Source organism: Lathyrus oleraceus, chromosome 4 (genome assembly GCF_024323335.1).
Source record: "Lathyrus oleraceus cultivar Zhongwan6 chromosome 4, CAAS_Psat_ZW6_1.0, whole genome shotgun sequence".
Classification (NCBI taxonomy): Eukaryota; Viridiplantae; Streptophyta; class Magnoliopsida; order Fabales; family Fabaceae; genus Lathyrus; species Lathyrus oleraceus.
Genome location: NC_066582.1, coordinates 206,042,126 through 206,054,797, shown reverse-complemented (window position 1 = coordinate 206,054,797; position 12,672 = coordinate 206,042,126). Strand labels below are relative to the sequence as shown.

The following is a 12,672-nucleotide window of genomic DNA, read 5'->3' as shown; positions in this document are numbered from 1 at the left end:
CATTTGAATGTTCTTGGTAAATCCTTGTTTCAATCTTTTGTGTCATTGCTTTGATTGTAAGGGTGGAAACTTTTGTTTAGGGACAAACAAAATGCTAAGTTGGGGAGAGTTGTTAGGGACCAATTAGTACTACTTTTTATACCATTTTATTGGTCCCTTTTACCAAGTTTTGGTGTAATTACACACTTTTATTCTCACTATTTTGTATAAATGCAATTAGGTTTAATTTATTTTGTTTTGAATAGTTATTTCACATATTTGTTAGTTTTGTAGAATTTTTGGATGAGAAAGCTTTGGATTGCAGCATCATAATATGGAAGATTTTGGATGAAGCTTGCAAAACAAGGAAACTGAGGCAGCTTCAGTTCGCCCCGCGAACAAAGTTCGCCCCGCGAACTGCATGACAGGACCAGTTCGCCCCGCGAACCCTGCGAATCCAGCAAACTGATTTTTGGGTCAAAAGTGCTGTTTTGAAGGCCAGCTGTTTTTGCCATTTTGGGTCTGCCTTGGAATTGCTTTTCTGCATTGGATGAGAATGACCAATTAAGGAAATGTCAACTCTTTTAGGAGAGAAAATACATTATTCTAGGGATTAATTATTCATTATCATTCATACATTTGACATTGAGATATTTTGTAAGAGAAAAAACAGAGTTTTCTCTTCTTTAACATTCTGCTTTGTAACAATGGTGATGAGGAGCTAAATCCCTTTTGTCAAGATTGGAGGTAGTAGCTATTCTCATCTGTTTATGTATTCACTTTGATTTATATATTTGATAAAGATTGTTGATGTATTGAATACTGTTTTTGCCCTAAGTTGAAAACCAGATTTGAGTAGTTGTCGAGAGAGATTACTTGAGTTTAGACATAAAACAGATTTTCAAGTAGTGAATAAGTTGTAGAGATAGATTTATTCATTACTCTTCTTTGGTATTAAACATTAAAGATTGCTATATTGATAGTTAGGTGGAGAGATCGTCTAAGGATCAATATAGTGATTATCACAATATCATTTAGACATAAATGACTTTGAGAGGATACTTGAACATCATCAATAATCTTGAATCTATTTATTTATCATAGGGAAACATAAACATTTGAAATAGTGAACTCCAATCTTGCCAAGCCTTTATATTTGACTAAAACCATTTCATAGTTTTTGTTAACATTTATTAACAAGATATTTTTCCAAACAAAACAACCCTGTTACTTTCTAAACTTATAACATTTGAATTATAGAACGGCGGTAATATTACCCAATCTCTGTGGATACGATACAAAAATATTTGCCGAAGATATACTTTTCAACAAAGAGATTGTTCATGAGCTCTCATGCTCGCTAGGCGAGCAGAATGGGTCGCCTAGCGAGTCCTAAGAAAAGCCACCAGAATCACCTACGCTCTGAGGAATTTCTTGAACTATCATGCTCGCTAGGCGAAGCCCACGTGTTAAAATATATATATATATATATATATATATATATATATATATATATATATATATATATATATATATATATATATATATATAATATATATATATATATATATATATATATATATATAATATATATATATATATATAAACAAATAAATAAATAAAATATAACAAAAAAAAATAACAAAAAACGAAAAACGAAAAAAAAACAATATATATATATATATATATATATATATATATATATATATATATATATATATATATATAAATAAATAAATAAATAAATAAAATATAACAGAAAAATTTTGGACTTGGGCCTCTCTCATTTGAGCCCACAGGTCCACAAAAATCAGGTTATAAATACAGAGTTTTAGTGAAACAAAAGAATTCTATTCCTATTACCCTGGCAGGGAAAAAGATAGTGAGAGAAGAGCTAACAGAGTTCAGAGCAACCTTCAGAGACTGAAGGGAAATCATCGGCAAAGACCCAATTCCCTCTCATATAAACCCTAAGAGTGCTTTGCAAACCCAACCGGGCAATTCAATTTCATTCGATCTCTCCAGTCAGGTTTGCCTTATTCCCATTACTTTATGCTTTTAATTCGAATGCTCTGAATGTATGAGGTATTATGGGTGAATTGGATACCCTTTTGATGCATGTGTTTGACAAGAGGTTTAGGCCTCCTACCCTTGGTTGCTTTTTGTGAGCTTTTTATGAATTTTAATGGCATGATTCATGTGGTTACATTTTGATTTGGGGCAACTCTTGATGACCCTATCTTGTTTCTCTAACCTGTTTGTTGAGTTTTGTTTTATGAGAGCTCATATGACTCTTGCAGAGATGGCTTGCCTGGTGTTCCACTTTATTTGTGGGGTACCACCTGGAGGTTTATTCCGATTACCTGTACTGACTCGCTTTCTTTGATGGTGCTAGCTTGAGAGATCTCTGGGTTTCTTATCTCTTTATTTGCTGTTGCTTCGGATCTTTATCCGCGTGGTACTTTATTTTTCTCGCATTTTACCGCTTTCTTAGGTTTTGCATAGCCTCTCGTGGCATGTCAATTAAGGTTGCACGGTTCCTTCATCTAGGACTGCCTTTTTGCATGAGCATCCTTAAACACCCCAAACTCATTGATTTTTCTTCTCCTAAGAACACGTTATCTCCTTCTACTATAGGCGAGTAAGTCTCCAAAGGTCGAGCATCCGGTAGATTGCGTAGTAACGTCGTTCACCCCAAAACACAACCCTTACCCCATAGGTGGTCGAACTACGTTTTTCTCTGATTTTCATCCCATATGAGATACGTAGGCATAAGATGCGATGTCTTACCGAGCACACTCCTCTTTAACCCATAGGTAGCCGAGCTACGAAGACTCTGATTCTCAGATTCAGATGAGATACGTATGCAGTGGATGCGACGTCCGTGCGAGTCATTTTCTTTTGACCCTTCTTTTAGTAAGTAGTACATTAGATTAACATACACGCTTTTCTCATCCTTTCAATCATGTTTGCACAAATAAATTTTCAAAAAAAAAACAACAACCTTTGCAACAAATGTGAAAAGGGCTCCCTAGGAGTACCTAGGATGCTTTGGGTGCCTTACACCTTCCCATTGCATAACCAACCCCCTTACCCAGATCTCTGACATTTTTACTATTTTTTGATTCGATAAAACTTTTAGGTTTTTGTTCGCTTTCTAACCATTCCTTTGGATAAATAGAAGTGCGGTGGCGACTCGACTTGTATGATTTACCTTGGATTTAGTCAATATCTATAATGGTAACGAATACCCCGCTACATACCCGAGCGCATCGCACGCTCAAAGATACAATAAAGTCGCCATAAAACTTTATTTATTCCCGAAGGAAAGGGAAAACATCGATAAGGCACCGGGGAAAGAGAAACGGGTAAGGAAGTCGGTTATGCAAGGGGAAGGTATTAGCACCCCTAACATCCATGGTACTCCATGGGAACTGTTTTGAATATTCTTTGCAAGAATAGGTGTTATTATCTAAAGATTACTCGCGAAAGGGGAAACGGGGGTTAATAGATGATTGTTCTCACCAAGGATTGAGGCCCTCGTGCCTACTTATCCTCACTCGTGCAATGAGGAAATCAGAGCTCCATAGTTTGTGGAACTAGGACTGATGCGTTAGTTGTTTTTAATGGACAGTATTAACGTCCATATTCTACTACTGGCTTATATGCTCGAGCATGGGAGTTTTAAGCGTCTATCTTTTTTCGGTAGAATGGATGACTCGGATCGCACTCTAGCAGTTAAACATTGCTTGCTCGCTCATGAAGGCTTAAGCACCGTTCACGGTAGAACGTAAGTAACACGTCCTTTTTGAAAAGGTTTTAAACTAAAAATGAAGCCCAAATGAAAAATTGAGTTTGATGAGGTGAGTTTGCTTTTATTCTGAAATGAGAGTCATGATTTGAATCGTACTAAAGTCTATGAATGGAGATAAATACATTGAGCAACTAGGTCATTTGTATCGCACCCAAAGATATTCAGAATGGGGGTAGGAATTCTCCAGTCCCATTCCTTCTCCATTGCTTAAAGCTCGTGTCATACAATACTAATCGTAAGGTTAATTGTTTTTGAGTTTATTCACAAAATGGTTTTAGTTTTACTGGGAGAACAAAAGGATAGAAGGAGAAACCCTGAAAGATGAAAGTTTGATCTTCATTTTGATCTTCACATATGTGTTTCACGTCTGTGTTGGGAGACTTATCAATTACTCAATTTAAATTGCACTAAAGTCTATGAATAAATGCGAATACAGTGAGCACTGGGTCATTCGTCCCATACCCAAAGATATTCAGAATGAGGGTAGGAATCCTCCAGTCCCATTCCTTCTCTACTACTTAAGGCTCATGAAATTCAATTTGTATCATAATCGATGAGTGTCGAATTTGAATTTCCTTGTAGCTTCCCATGATGAAGGGTTGTCCTTGAATGATGAAGAGGCCTGTCAATAAACTTGAATCAAATTGTGCTAAAGCCTATGAATATAGGCAAATACAATGAGCAAACATGTCATTTATCCTGCACCCAAAGATATTCAGAATGGGGGTAGGAATTCTCCACTCCCATTCCTTATCTATTACTTAAGACTCATGCCACACAACTTGGCTCATGATAAACAAGTTTTGAATTTGACCTTTGTAGTGCTTGAATAGTAGTCTTGTCTTGTACTGATATGAATTGCTTGAACTCTCGATCTTGATCTTTGAATCTTAATCGAACTTGGAGATCCAGTATCCAGCATCTTGATCACAAGGAATTGCTTTATCAAGTGATCAAGGGTCTTTTGATCACTTGACTAAGCTCGGGAAATTAAGCACAGTCAAAAGATTTATCCAATCAAAGCGTACTTTGATCAACTTAATCGGTGGGAAAAATTAGTTGAAAATGAATACAACTACCTAAAGGGTTAATGTTTTTATTTGGAGTCATTTTCTCAAAGCCTAAACTATGGGAACATGCAAAAATTGGACTATTTCTAATCTATGGGCAAAACAGGCATTTCAACAATTATGGAATATTGAATTAAAATTCAAATCAAACTATCAAGTTAAAATCAATTCCAAATTCTAAACTAGATTTAATTCTAAAATATTATCTAATTAATCCCAATGTTCTAAAACCAATTAAATCTAGTGAACTAATATTCTAAGAACAACATGTATTATCTCGATTTAGCTAACCAAATCCTAATTATATTAATCTATTTTAATTCCATCATTCTTGCAATAAAGGGTGAACCATATGTAAAAAAATTAACAAAAAAAAATATTAAAATGAATACACTAAAAAGGCCTAAACAAGGGTTTTATTCAGCGACATATGGGTGTAATTAACCAAAAATGGTACAGGCCCATCGTAAGGCCCAAAGATCTCATCAGCCAAAGAACAGAAGGGGGGCATAATGTTTTTAGCGTGCAAATAGCATGATATTGGGCCTGAAGGCGAAAAGCCAAGCCAGTGCAGCGTGAGAAGGGGAGGAGACATTCACTCAAATAGAATCTAAATGGGGAGGAATTAAACGCGCGTGTGCTTCACACTTTAATTCAAAAATTCAGTTCAGCTCCCTCACCTAAAAAAACTCCCTCCGCCGCGCTGGAATTTATCGTCGGTGGTGGTAGAGGCTAAACCGCTAAATTGCTATGCCAAATCCCTCATCTCCATAACCTTAATCTAACTCCACCATCCACTCTTTCAATTCCTACACCTCAATATAAACGTAACAACTTGCACATGAATCCTAACTAGCAAAAATCCAAATTAAACTCTCCAGATACAGAATCAAAGCCCGAACGGTTAGGACTTTGATTCTCTGAGCATTCAATTACATCACGGCAACAAGCTTAATGTGAAACAGAAGAAAAATCCACCTACCTTCCGGAGAAGACGAAGTCGACGGCGGAATTCCGGTAAGCTCCTTGCCTCCTTCAAAAAATTCTGCTTTCGCTTCTTCCTACGCTTTTTTCTTCTTCAACTTCTTCTTCTGCCTCTTGATTTTCCTACTATTGTTTTCGCGTTCTTGTCGCATCGCTCTGTGAGGATAAGTGGGAGTGTTGAGGTCGAAGCTCCACTGATTATAGCTTCTGATGTTGAAGCTCTAACATTGATTGGTGATTCCGAACATATAGTGAAGTTTGAGGGGATGGAGAGTGTGAGCAATTCCAGAATAAAAAAAGTGGGAACCTCCAAAATGAATTGTGAGGATCTGAATTTATAGGGTGCAGGTTCGGATCGAATGGAGGATTGGAGTTAGGCTAGGAGTTTTTTATTTTGGCCAGGAGTTAGTTGGTTTGAACTCACTGAGTTGATCACAAACTCAGTTGGTTATTTGATTTCTACTCAGTTAGTTGAGATTTTTGTATATTTAGTCATTAGTCAACTGTTAGATTAGAAGTTAGTTACAAGTTTTACATGGTGAATCGTTAGTTAGTTATTAGTGAAGAATATTAGTGAATTAAAATTAGTCCAGCTGCTGCAAAGTTTCAGTTATGTTAATATGTTAGTTTGATTATGTTAGTGCCCTGTTAAACAATGAAGCATGGCCATGATAACTGGGTTCTTTTTGTGTATGCAGGATGCTTCAGCTGACTCATGGTTTTTCCTGGTGTTTATACAGGTGTGTGTTTGATCCATATGATTGACTGGTAAGCCTTGGCTACCTTCGATGATGGCGATACATGTTTCAATCTGGAGGTTCAGTTCTCACAGCCGTGCAAAAATTCCTACAAAACAAGCTATGAGTCGACTCAAACAGGGGATGAGTCGACTCAAACAGAGTTCATTCCAGGGTTGAGTCGACCTGGGAGTCGACCTGTTCGGACCCGCGGCGAAATGGTTCAAAGGAAAATGGGAAATGAGTCAATGTAAGGAGTGAATGAGTCGACTCATCCAGGTTTCCCAGAATTGCGTCGACCTGGGAGTCGACCTGTTCGGACCCGAAGGAACATGGTTCAAAGAAAAAAGGGAAATGAGTCGACGCAAGGAGTGAATGAGTCGACTCAACCAGATTTTCCAGAATTAGGTCGACCTGTGACTCGACCTATTCGTACCCCAAGGTTTTGCGTCGAGTCATGAGTCAACTCACGGGGTTAAAACTTCCAAAAATAAGTTTTTGCAACGTATTGTGACATTTCCTTGTATTTCTTGTATGTAATGAATATTTTATTGATGAAAATGAATGGAATTGACCGATTAAATGAAAATGAATTTCCTTAATACATGAATATGTTGCTTGAAATGGATTGAATTGTGGGCTTCTATGATCATGATGAATGGAAGTTATGAGACCAAGGACTTGGGTTATGACTAATAGACTTAAGCATCTTTGATGGATCCACAATCACAGAGATAAAATGAATGGACCAAATGCATGGGGCTGAGTGTGACACACACTGAGTGAAAGATCACATGGGCTTAGGGCTTGAGTCACGTCAAGATCATAATGTCAAGCCACAACAAAAAATCTTAAGCCAAGTGAGAAGTCAACATAAGTAATGCACAAGTATCATGAACTATGGTTATGGATTCCTACACCTCAAAGCGAAGCACATGATTTCCAAACATCCCAGATTGATAGCTAGAGTTTTAAGGAATACCAAGTTCAAAAGTCAACCAACATGATACTCATGCACCAACTATCCCTGATTAGGGTTTCAAACACCATACAAAGCTCCACATTCTACACCTCATACCAAAGGCCCACAATTAGGGTTTAGAAGTCAATGTTAGACATCCACAAAGTCAAACACAAGATCCCTCAAGATTAAGAATTAGGGTTGCAACCCATAGGATGAGCAATACCAAAATTTCCAATCCAATCTGTTTTGCTAACCAGAAACCTTGAACCTATGATGTTTGTTAATTAATGTTAATCGTGAATGAATGATGAACATGAATGAGACATGGATGAGGTTAGATGGGTCTCGAATCATGGGTTAGGTGAAAAAAGCAAAAGGGGGGGGGGGGGGGTGGGGCAAATGATTTATTGGAAATGTTGTTGTGAGGGTGAGGAAGGAAAGTTAAGGGAGTTTGCCATTGAAGGGTGTCGAAGAAGTTGTTGCAGGTTCAGTTTTGGAGGTGGTTAGGGGAGGTTTCGGTTGAAGGTTTTGAAGATGTTTGGTGAGGGATCGTGAACTTGTTAGCAGGTTATTCGAAGAACGTGGTTAGAGAGAGTTCTCCAATTCTGTTATGGAATTTTAGTTGGAAGTGTTGTGGAAGTTCTTTGAAGGTTCTGTATTGGTTAGGGAGGTTGGAGGTTAGTTGGAATTCGGTTGGTTAGGATTTATGGAGAGAAGTTGGTTCTGTTGAAGAGTTTGGTTGAAGCTTTCTGTTATGGAAGGTTCATAATTTATGTTATAGTTCTGAAGTTAGTTAGCCATTTGTTAGGAGGTTATGATTCAGTTAAGAAGTCTGTAAGAGATTCAAAATTAGTCCAGAAGTACGTTGAAGTTAGTTGTGAGGAGTTTTGTTCTAAATTGAGTTTTGTGGTTAGTTTTGAAATGTTAGGTGGTTGTGTAATGTTAGGAATATTCGTGAACTGTTATGATGTATGTTTGAATGCTATGCATTGCCATGAACTTTGTGAATTACTCTGCTGTTACTGAATCTTTTGCAAATATGTTTTGCATTTATGATTTCGTTTGTTTGATGCTTTGAATATGAACTGGATTGATGTGACTATTAGACTTGGTTGATGCCTTGCCATTGTTGTTGATCATATGCCCTGAATGCTTGTTAATGATTGCATTACACAATCTGTTTTGATTGGTTTTGTGGCAGGTTCAATGGGTTTTCCATGTATGGCTTGCTTCCCTATTGTTGATGGTGGAAGCTTGAATGTTTTTTTGGATTACCTGCTTGTGTTCCACACTATGCATCCTGCTGGAATACCATGCCATGCCTTGAAGAATATTGCATGATGACGCGTTCTTGCCATTGTGACATGTCAATTATGTATTATGCATGATTGCTTGTTGTAATTCTGGTATCAGATATAAGATGTCGAAGGTAATGTCACGACACTAATATCTGTTAATACACAATGGATAAGTAAACAGAATTGAAAAGCAAATCACACAAGCAATTGTTAACCCAGTTCAGTGCAACTCACCTACGTCTGGGGGCTACCAAGCCAGGAAGGAAATTCACTATAATAGAATTAGTTCAAAGACTATCCATACACTTCACCAAGTTACAGTCTTTCTCACCTAATCTCTACCCGTGCAATTTCTACCTAAGCACTCTTAGATATGAGAACCCACTCACTTCCCTTACAATCACAAACCCGTGATCTTAAACAACAATCCCTTGTGAAAAGAAAATACTTTTCAATTACAATATTCTTGATTTTACTTCACATTTTCAATCAAGAAGACACACTCTTGATCTTGCTTAAAAGCTTTGATCAAGAAGACAAATCAGTCCAATTCAATCATATATGGATGACTTGAATGACCTACAGACACAAACCCTAGCTCTCTCTCTAAATTTCGCTCAGTCTTGGTTATGTATTCAATCAGGTTTTTTGAGTCCCTTCTTATAGAAACATTGGACAGCTTGAAAACCCTAAATATACTTTCCAATCAAATCTTTTCATATCAGCTGTAAAGATCTCCTTGGAAAATAAACAAATTTGGTTGATATCCCTGATAGAATGCGCCATCTAGCCATATCTTCAATCAACCAATGATTGCCACCAATTGTGCAATCACAAAACACCAGACATTCACACTGAATGTTCTATGTACAAGATGTCATGACATCGGGTCTGACATCTGGAAAAATCCTGCATAATCCAGTTTCCTTTTATAGCAGGTACAGCCATATCAGTTACCATGACAATGAGTATGTCAACTGAAACAATCCTGCAGCACATGTCTTCCAATTTAGCTCCAGCAGGTACATCCAATATCAGAAGCCTTAGCATTGTAAGTGGCATTCTGAAACAATCCTGCTTGCATATGTTCTTCAACTCCAACAGGTACATAGGATATCTCATGTTAAGACATCACACATGACATCTTGTGAACACTCTTTGTTTTACCAAAATTGCTGCCAACACTTAGAATCAACAAACTCCCCCTTTGGCAAATTTTGGCTAAAACATATATCTGTCCTTTTTGTTCACAAGGCAAACTATCAGCAGTTTAAACCACATACCAGTAGTTTAATCAGCAGCAGAAGCAAAATAATTACTAGTTATGGCTACTAGTAATACACATATGCACAAGGATACTTCTCCTCCCCCTAAATATGTGCAACAATCAGAATTACTAGTTATGGATGCAACTAGTAAGACACACAAATGCATAATACACCAGGGTACTTCGTCTCCCCCTAAATCTGTGCATTCATCAAATAATAGCTACTGTAACTCCAGCACCTGTACCAGCCAGAATGTCATACTGACATCTGCTACAACATCAACACATGTGCACCATATCAGACATCCTCTATGACATCTGTGCACTTCTTCCAATAATGGTTGTACTTCTGTTCATCCACCTCAGCCAGTACCCAGCTTCATCCAGCTCCACCAGCTCCATATACTTCTCCCCCTTTTTAGTCAAAATTGACCAAAGGTAAATAAATCTCATAGAATCTTTACACCAATCACATCTCTCGCTATACCATACCTCACAAAACTCCATACTCTTTTTGTGAGAACTATCCCCAGACTCCTTTGATTGCTATAGATTCTCATACACATAGATCCCCAATTTTCCTCTTAAACATTCAAATTGATTGTCATCCAAGGCTTTTGTGAATATGTCAGCTAATTGCCTCTCTGTAGGAACATGCTCCAGTGATATGATCTTTTCTTCCACAAGTTCTCTGATGAAGTGATGCCTGATATCTATGTGCTTAGTCCTGTTGTGCTGAATAGGATTCTTGGAAATATTTATAGCACTCAGGTTATCACAGTATAATGTCATGACTTCTTGTGTGACATTGTATTCAAACAATATTTGTTTCATCCAGACCAGTTGAGAACAACTACTTCCAGCTGCTATGTATTCAGCTTCAGCAGTGGATAGAGATACACAGTTCTGTTTCTTACTGAACCATGAAATCAGATTATTCCCTAAGAAGAAGCATCCTCCTGATGTGCTCTTCCTATCATCAGCACTTCCAGCCCAGTCTGCATCACAGTATCCAGTCAACATAGATCCAAATCCATGAGTATATAACATCCCATAGTCACTGGTGCCATTGACATATTTCAGTATTCTCTTCACTTGGTTTATGTGACTGACTTTTGGTTCAGCTTGATATCTAGCACACACACCAACAGCAAATGCAATGTCAGGTCTGCTTGTTATGAGATATAGTAGACTGCCTATCATGCTTTTGTATAGACTTTGATCTACACTGACACCATTTTCATATTTGGAGATTTTTACATGTGTAGGAGCAGGGGTTCTTTTATGACTTGCATTCTCCATGCCAAACTTCTTCACAATGTTCTTGGCATACTTGCTTTGAGATAAAAAGATAGAGTCTTCCATCTGTTTGACTTGTAGCCCAAGAAAGTAAGTCAGTTCTCCAACAAGGCTTATCTCAAACTCAGATTGCATTTGTCTAACAAAGTGTTCAACCATCTGCTCTGACATTCCACCAAATACTATATCATCTACATATATTTGTGCCACCATGAGCTTCCCTCCTTCATTCTTCACAAACAGAGTTTTGTCAATACCTCCTTTCCTGTATCCATTTTCAATGAGGAACACTGTGAGCCTCTCATACCAAGCCTTGGGAGCTTGTTTTAACCCATAGAGGGCTTTCTTTAATATGTACACATGTTTTGGAAGGTTTGGATCTGTGAAGCCTTTAGGTTGTTCAACATATACTTCTTCATTTAGGTAGCCATTTAGAAAGGCACTTTTTACATCCATCTGAAACAATTTGAATTTCAGAATACATGCCACTCCAAGCAGTAATCTAATGGACTCAAGGCGAGCTACAAGAGCGATAGTTTCATCAAAGTCAACTCTTTCAACTTGAGTATATCCTTGAGCTACCAATCTAGCTTTGTTTTTAGTAACAACTCCTTGTTCATCAGATTCATTCTTGTATACCCACTTTGTACCTATGACATTTACTCCTTCAGGTCTAGGAACCAATTCCCATACTTCATTCCTTTTGAATTGACCTAACTCTTCTTGCATGGCATTGATCCAGAACTCATCAGTCAAGGCTTCCTTGATATTTCTAGGTTCAATCTTTGACACAAAGCATCCATGTGAGATTACTTCTCTTGATCTAGTAGTGACTCCTTTATCTGGGTCTCCTATGATAAGGTCTTTGGGATGATCCTTCTGAATTCTGATAGAGGGTCCCTTGTTGATTTTGTTATCTTCAGGTTCAGCTTGAGGTGGTTCTTCTTCCTTATTCTTGTCTGAGGAGTCAGCTGGAGAATCATTCAGAGATGTCTCGACATCGTCTGTGACATCAGTCTGTTGATCATCAACCACTACATTAATGGATTCCATCAACACATTAGTTCTGGAATTGAAGACCCTGTAGGCTCTGTTGTTTGTTGAATAACCCAAAAATATTCCTTCATCACTTTTGGGATCCATCTTCCTTCTTTGCTCACGATCAGCTAAGATATAATATTTGCTACCAAATACATGGAAGTATTTTACTGTAGGTTTTCTTCCTTTCCAGACTTCATAGAGAGTTGTGGGAGTCCCTTT

General features: G+C 37.6%; 2 long non-coding RNA genes across 2 annotated transcripts in view; one reads left to right on the top strand and one right to left on the bottom strand.

The window, feature by feature from the left end:
- The window catches only part of LOC127074541 (uncharacterized), a 34,905-nt gene extending 28,609 nt beyond the window's left edge, over window positions 1-6,296 (bottom strand). The window contains exon 1 of the long non-coding RNA XR_007786031.1: window positions 5,846-6,296. This is a non-coding gene — a long non-coding RNA (uncharacterized LOC127074541). The remainder of the gene's footprint in view (window positions 1-5,845) is intronic.
- On the top strand, window positions 5,401-7,173 carry LOC127074540 (uncharacterized). The gene is made up of 2 exons (XR_007786030.1): window positions 5,401-5,880; window positions 6,588-7,173. It is a non-coding gene; the product is annotated as an uncharacterized LOC127074540 (long non-coding RNA).
- Window positions 7,174-12,672: the final 5,499 nt, after the last annotated feature.